This window comes from Pan troglodytes, chromosome 17 (assembly GCF_028858775.2).
Source record: "Pan troglodytes isolate AG18354 chromosome 17, NHGRI_mPanTro3-v2.0_pri, whole genome shotgun sequence".
Lineage (NCBI taxonomy): Eukaryota > Metazoa > Chordata > Mammalia > Primates > Hominidae > Pan > Pan troglodytes.
The window spans coordinates 86579727-86586655 of record NC_072415.2 but is presented as its reverse complement, the minus strand read 5'-3'; positions in this window follow the sequence as shown (position 1 = coordinate 86586655).

Sequence of the window (6929 nt, the reverse complement as noted above, 5' to 3'; positions counted from 1 at the left end):
CCCACAGGTCTTTCTAGGGTCCTTGCCCCTTACGTGCACTTCCTCTCTGAAGAGGGCCTTCCTCCACCATGTTGTCCCAGCCTGAAATTGTCCCTCATTATGGAGACTTGAGAGGTGTCTCCCACTGACTCCTCTCTCAAGGGGTGAGGGTTTGCTTGACCAGACACCAGCGCTGGGGCACACCCCTTCCAGTTCACCCTGATGAGCTCCTTATGCCACCACAGGGTCAAAATCAGGTTTAATAGCAGCAGCATTCGCAGTAGCCACAAAATGGAAACAACTCAAGCACCCCTCCAAGGGGGGGAATGGATAAGTAAAGTGTGCTGTATCCCCACGATGGAATATTATTCACTCATGAGAAGGAGTGAAACACTGGCACATGCCACAATGTGGATGAACCTTAAAAGCCTTATGCTGAGTGGAGGGCGTCAGGCACAAAATACCACAGATTGTTATGAGCCCAGTTGTATGAAATGTCCAGAAGAGGCAAATCCACAGAGACAGAAAGCAGATCCGAGGTCGCCAGGGTCTGGAGGAGTCGGGGATGGGGAATGATTGCTAATAGGTCCAAGGGGGCTTTCCTTTCTGCATGAGGACAGTGTTTTGAAACTGGAGGTGATGGTGGCATAACACCGTGACTACACTAAATGCCACTGAGTTGTACACTTTTGATTTTAGGCTATGTGAGTTTTACTTCAGTTAAAAAAAATAGATTGAAGGCTCAGAGAGATTTAGGGGTGGGAGGGTAAGGATTTAGGATTCAAAAGAACTTGACTAAGGAGCTGAGAATCTGAAATATATTTCCAGTGTCACTGGGTTACTGGCTGACCTCTGTGTGCTACCTTGGTACCCTACCCCAATCGACGCTTTGTTCTATGAGAAAAAGCATTCTGAGCTTCAAGTAACTGAAGTAACTGATTTATAAACAAACCGTTGGAATATAATCTTTTTCTTTTTAATTGTTGGGGACTATCTGTAATTTAGTCTCTAAAATATAGTTAATCTTTGGCTCTTGCTCTGAATTAATCAATAAAAAAGACATCATAGTGGTAATCTTTGGGGGAAGTGAAATTCAATTTAATCCATTTTTTCTATTTGTTAGCTCCTCCGGTAATTGGTTTGATGGGGAAGAAGTTTGAAGTTATTGGTTAAATAGAGGTTTTTGGATTATCTGTGAATTTCAATTATCCATGCTTCACCTGGCCCCAATTAGCACTAATAATCGAGTTAACTGAATAGAAGTCATTTCCCATCATATCAGTTTTGCTATAGGCTTATTAATTGTTTCACTAATGGGCCCCCCAAAAGACAAAGCCTCTTTCTCCATCAGGCACTCACACCCCCATGCCACAATTTGTCAAACTAGTGCTGTATTGTTAACGGTATGAAACAAATGCTCTTAATAACAAAACATATGTAGCTGAGGAGTGAAACCAGACATGTCTAAAGTGCATTTATAGTCAGAAGGTATTACAAGACATTTCTAAAGTCTTGTTAGAAATTTTAATCAACGTTTTCAAGTGATTTGTATTTTCAATTTCAATTGAGGTTGTCACTGTCTTAATTTATCCTGATTTAAATTAAGACAGCTTTTAAAAGTGCCTGTTAATTTTAGCAATCTACCCATTTTCAGATGTGTTATTTATGTTTACCAATCACAATCGACATGCCTTTTAAGGTTTCAATTTCTCTTCTTGGACACATTTGTATTTATATTAAACATAATAAATATCTCCCATTCCAAGAGCCCAGTTTTGACCTTCTTTGATCTCTGAGTCCCAACATCCCTTAACTTGACATATAAATTAGCCCAGCCCCTCCCGGGAGGCTGGGACCTGAGGGTAGTGTTTCCTCCACTCCCTCGCCCCCTTTTGAATCTCCAGCATCATGTTTTTCCATTGCCATGGAGATGCAGCTATGTACACAGAGTGCAACAAACCCAGCGAATGGGAAAAGTCCCGGCTGAGATAGAATTACTAACTAAACAAATGCTATTGGTAACAGGGTGCCAGGGAGGGATACCCAAGTTCTCCTTTTCTCCCCACAATCAGATTACAGGTAAAAGTGCAAACAGCGAGATGAAAGCTGACACAGTGGTTCTTTTAAAGACACAGCGGACATATTACTCTCAGGAAAACACGGCGTTGGGTGCAGAACAGATCGTCACGAGAGCTGTGCAGATGTGGGAGGTTTAGTGCGCCTTTTGTAAAAATATTGCTGTCCTAAACCCCAGATCACGGTCTTATGGCTAAATAAAGAAAATAGAGCAAACAACTGAGAGTCCAACAGCAGCAAGGACTTGGTGAAAAGCCCCGGCGTCCCCTCTGATAGCACTCTCCATAGTGTCCTGTGTGGGGCGAATAATAATTGGTCCCTCACTGGCACTGGCACACAGCTACTCGCTGGGGCAGTTTCACTCAAGAATTAATAAATTAATTAATACATCGTTCTTTTTATGGTTTCTAAAGTAAGAAAATTGCCTATCCAACCCTCTGAGTACCCGATAAATAGGCTTCTACGTTTTGCTTTTGTAGGTATCATTTATGTCTTTTATTTTTATTTCTTTTTAATGATATATTTGTTCTTGGTTAAAGAACCACAGATAAATTAGAAAACACAACTATTTGATGAAGAAGTAAATGGAAATTTTCATTTAAAGAAAGTCAGTGATTTTTTTTTAGATAGGCAATTTACAAACATTTTCTAAATGCAAAAATCATATGGAAACATATAAAGCATTCATTATTTTGTGACTTTGGTAAATATAAACTGATCATGGTCCAATGTGTGAACTATGACGTTAATTGTGAAATTGTATCTATCTTCCTTGCCTACTTTTTGTGACATACCTCAGTCACTTTTCTTGCAAAACATAATTGAATTCAGCTGTGTGTGTGTGGATTTCTCTGCTTCTGTCAACTTTTCAATTCTACTTGATTTAAGGTTTGAAAACCCCAAAGCTGTCTCGAACAACCTCGCAGCAACAGCATGCTGGTGGAATAGTTTCAGGTGCCTTTTATCAGGCTTTTCAGTTAGTTTAAAAAATAATATTAATTTGCCAGTTAGTCTCGACAATCTCTGAATGTTTTTGGTAGTTATTCAATAGAGTTATAAGTAGTGGAGTTTTTTTGTTTAAATAGCATTTTTTCTCATTCCTGAAGATTGTTTTCTACCCCCATTTTCCACTTAACTTTAAATGAAAAGTTTAAAGTGTTTTTAACTTCTCTTAGAAGTTGTTTCCAGGTAACAAAAATCAGTTAAGAAAATGCTAAAGTCAACTTAATTTTCCTTTTCTAATTTTAACATATTTAGTTCACTCTTTCGAGCAAATGTTTCCTTCTCAGTATGAAGACTTTGTGGGTTTGTCCTGATCAAGATCCTCAACCCAGATTTCAACCCTGGGTATTGTCAGAAGGAAATGGCCTTTTAAAGATATTAACCTCCCCAAGCATTTTGGGGCTTTTGATAGTGCAAAGTTGGCACCCCTGGAGATGTATTTAGAAAAGAAACTTCAATAGAAACTGCTCTGCATGGCCGTGATGAGATACCATAATGTTAGGGCAGGTGGGCATCAGCTGGAGCTTTGGGGGGAAGTCAGATGTGAAAGGGATTGCTGAAGTTACCAATATTTGCCAAAGAGTCCTCTACGCAACATTGCACAATTTAAACACCTGTTTTTTAGCAACCTGGTAGACTAGGTAAATCCCATCACTACTTTAGTTTTCTTGTATAAGATATGTACCATAGAAAATAAGAATACCACCAGCCTGACCAATATGCTCAAACCCCGTCTCTATTAAACATACAAAAATTGGGGGCCCGGGCATGGTGGCTCACGCCTGCAATCCCAGCACTTTGGGAGGCTGAGGTGGGTGGATCACAAGGTCGGGAGATCAAGCCCATCCTAGCTAACATGGTGAAACCTCGTCTTTACTAAAAATACCAAAAATTAGCTGGGCGTGGTGGTGGGCACCTGTAGTCCCAGCTACTTGGGAGGCTGAGGCAGAAGAATGGCATGAATCCGGGAGGCGGAGCTTGCAGTGAGCCGAGATTGTGCCACTGCACTCCAGCCTGGGGGACAGAGCTAGACACCGTCTCCAAAAAAAAAAAAAAAAAAAAAAAAAAAAAAAAAAAAATTAGCCGGGCATGGTGGCGTGCGGCCTGTAGTCCCAGCTGCTCAGGAGGCTGAGACAGGAGAATTGCTGGAACCAGGGAGGTGGAGGTTGCAGTGAGCTGAGATCGCGCCACTGCACTCCAGCATGGGTGATAGAGCGAGACTCTGTCTCAAAAAAGAAAATAAGAAAATAAAAATACCAGCCTGGCACAGTGGTTCACTCCGATAATCCCAGGACTTTGGGAGATCAAGGTAGGAGGATCACTTGAGTCCAGAGTTTGAGACCAGCCTGGGCAACATAGCAAGACTCTATCTCTGCAAAAAAAATGTTTTTTTAATTAGCTGGGTGTGGTGCGATGTATCTGCAATTCCAGCTACTCAGTAGACGGAGGCGGGAAGATCTCTTGAGCCCAGGAGTTCAAGGCTGCAGTAACCCCTAATCAGGCCACTGCACTTCAGCCTGGGTGACAGAGTGAGGCTTCATCTCAGAAAAAAAAGAAAAGGAAGAAATAAAGAATGAAAGAAAGAAGAGAGAGGGAAATAAAGAGAAGGAAGAGAAAGAAAAAAGAGAAAGAAAACGAAGGAAGACAGAAAAAGAAAGAAAGAAAGAGAAAGATAAAAAAGAAGGAAGTAAGGAAGAAAAAGAAAGAGAAAGGAAAATAAATGCATCATAACTTTGCCAGTTTTTGACATTACGGGTGTTATAACATAATAATTTGTATTATTGTAAATAATACAGTTTTTAGATGGTCTCTATCGAATGAGCAAGGATTTCTCTGAAGCGCTTTATTTATCCAAGAGACGTGGTCTCTTGGATGTGGCCTGTGACGCCAGCGCTCCCAGGCTCCTAGGCGCAGCGTTTCAGGAACGGCTGCTTTGCTTGCTTTCAAAACAAACGGGAAAAGGTAGTGGCCCAGAAGCACACAGACCTCCCTAGGCCGGCGCAGGAGCACCTCACTGCTGCTGTGCGGGGAACGAAGTTCCCCCTTAGTCACAGACGGTTCTGTGCCTGAAGAGGCGGCTCATTCGGCATGAAAGGAGGTGGCTGCAGCAGGGCGAGGAGGCCCGGCCTTCTGTGCGCGCAGGACTCGCCCTAAGCTCCTTCACTCAGCTCCTCCACGCTCCCACTCCTCCAAATCTCCCTGCCCCGCGATAAACACACGGAGCTCTGGCTGAATGCTCATTTAAAAGAGTTTAGTCTTTGTTAAAAAGTTTCCTAGGATTTTCACTGGTTGAAATCAAGGCTGTTGTCTGAAAGCCAGTGTGTGCGTCATAATGTTTATAGTCTTCTATACTTTTTGCGATGCCCTATTCATTTTAAACCCGCTTCTCTGAAACCTCTGCTTCCCATGGCTATCTAAATGCACCGAGAAGAGAATCTGTACGGTTCATTTATATGTGGTTTAAGTTTCTCAAAGGGTCTTAGCAATATATTGCTTTGGATTGTTGGAAATCAGAGGTATCCTTTTAAATTGGCATTGTTATTGAAATAACAAAAGAAATCTCCCGGGAGACGTTTAGAAGCAGTTTGTTAGGACCAAAGTTCCCAAGTAGTTGAATTGACTTTTCCTGTTAGCCTCTGCGTACTATGATATGAAGATCCTGTTAGCCTCTGCATACTATGGTATGAAGATCCTGTTAGCCTCTGCGTACTATGATATGAAGATCCTGTTAGCCTCTGCGTACTATGGTATAAAGATCCTGTTAGCCTCTGCATACTATGATATAAAGATCCTGTTAGCCTCTGCATACTATGATACGAAGATCCTGTTAGCCTCTGCATACTATGATATGAAGATCCTGTTAGCCTCTGCATACTATGATATAAAGATCCTGTTAGCCTCTGCATACTATGATACGAAGATCCTGTTAGCCTCTGCATACTATGATACGAAGATCCTGTTAGCCTCTGCATACTATGATATAAAGATCCTGTTAGCCTCTGCATACTATGATACGAAGATCCTGTTAGCCTCTGCATACTATGGTATAAAGATCCTGTTAGCCTCTGCATACTACGATATAAAGATCCTGTTAGCCTCTGCATACTATGATATGAAGATCCTGTTAGCCTCTGCATACTACGATATAAAGATCCTGTTAGCCTCTGCATACTATGATATGAAGATCCTGTTAGCCTCTGCATACTACGGTATAAAGATCCTGTTAGCCTCTGCGTACTATGGTATAAAGATCCTGTTAGCCTCTGCATACTACGATATAAAGAAGGAGGGAGAAGGGCTGTGAGTTGCTGAAGTGGAGAGTGTGCATGACAGTGTGCCTTTCATGGACGCACCCGTGGCAAGTGTGAGGCACGCTCTTACTTCTGTGTGTGGCTCTTGAAGGCCTCCTTCAGGGCTGCTGTTCTGGGATGCATGTGTCCAGTCAACCTATGTTACTGAGACCAAAGAATAATTTCAAACATGATACCAATGAAAAATAAAGCCTCGCCAATCGAGCTTGTATGCTATAATAAATCAGTCGACTCCCAAAACCTAAAACCCACCAAAATGGCAGGAAGGAGGTTATTTGAAAATGAAAAAAAAAATTATAAAGAAAAAAAGGACTTCATTTAGCTGGAGAAATGTCAGTCCTGAAACTTGTTATTGCCATGCAGATAACTTTGCAAATTAAATGTCCCCCCTTGTGGCATAGACAATAGAAAAGTCTTTTAAACATTGTATTTAAAAATGCTTTTTCTAGTTACGAAAATATGCAATGGTTTTTAACCATATAATTTGATGCATATAAGTAGCCTCTAAATAGGTTGCCATGAGTGAAGACTGACAAAGAACGTTATTAAGCCTTTAAAGAA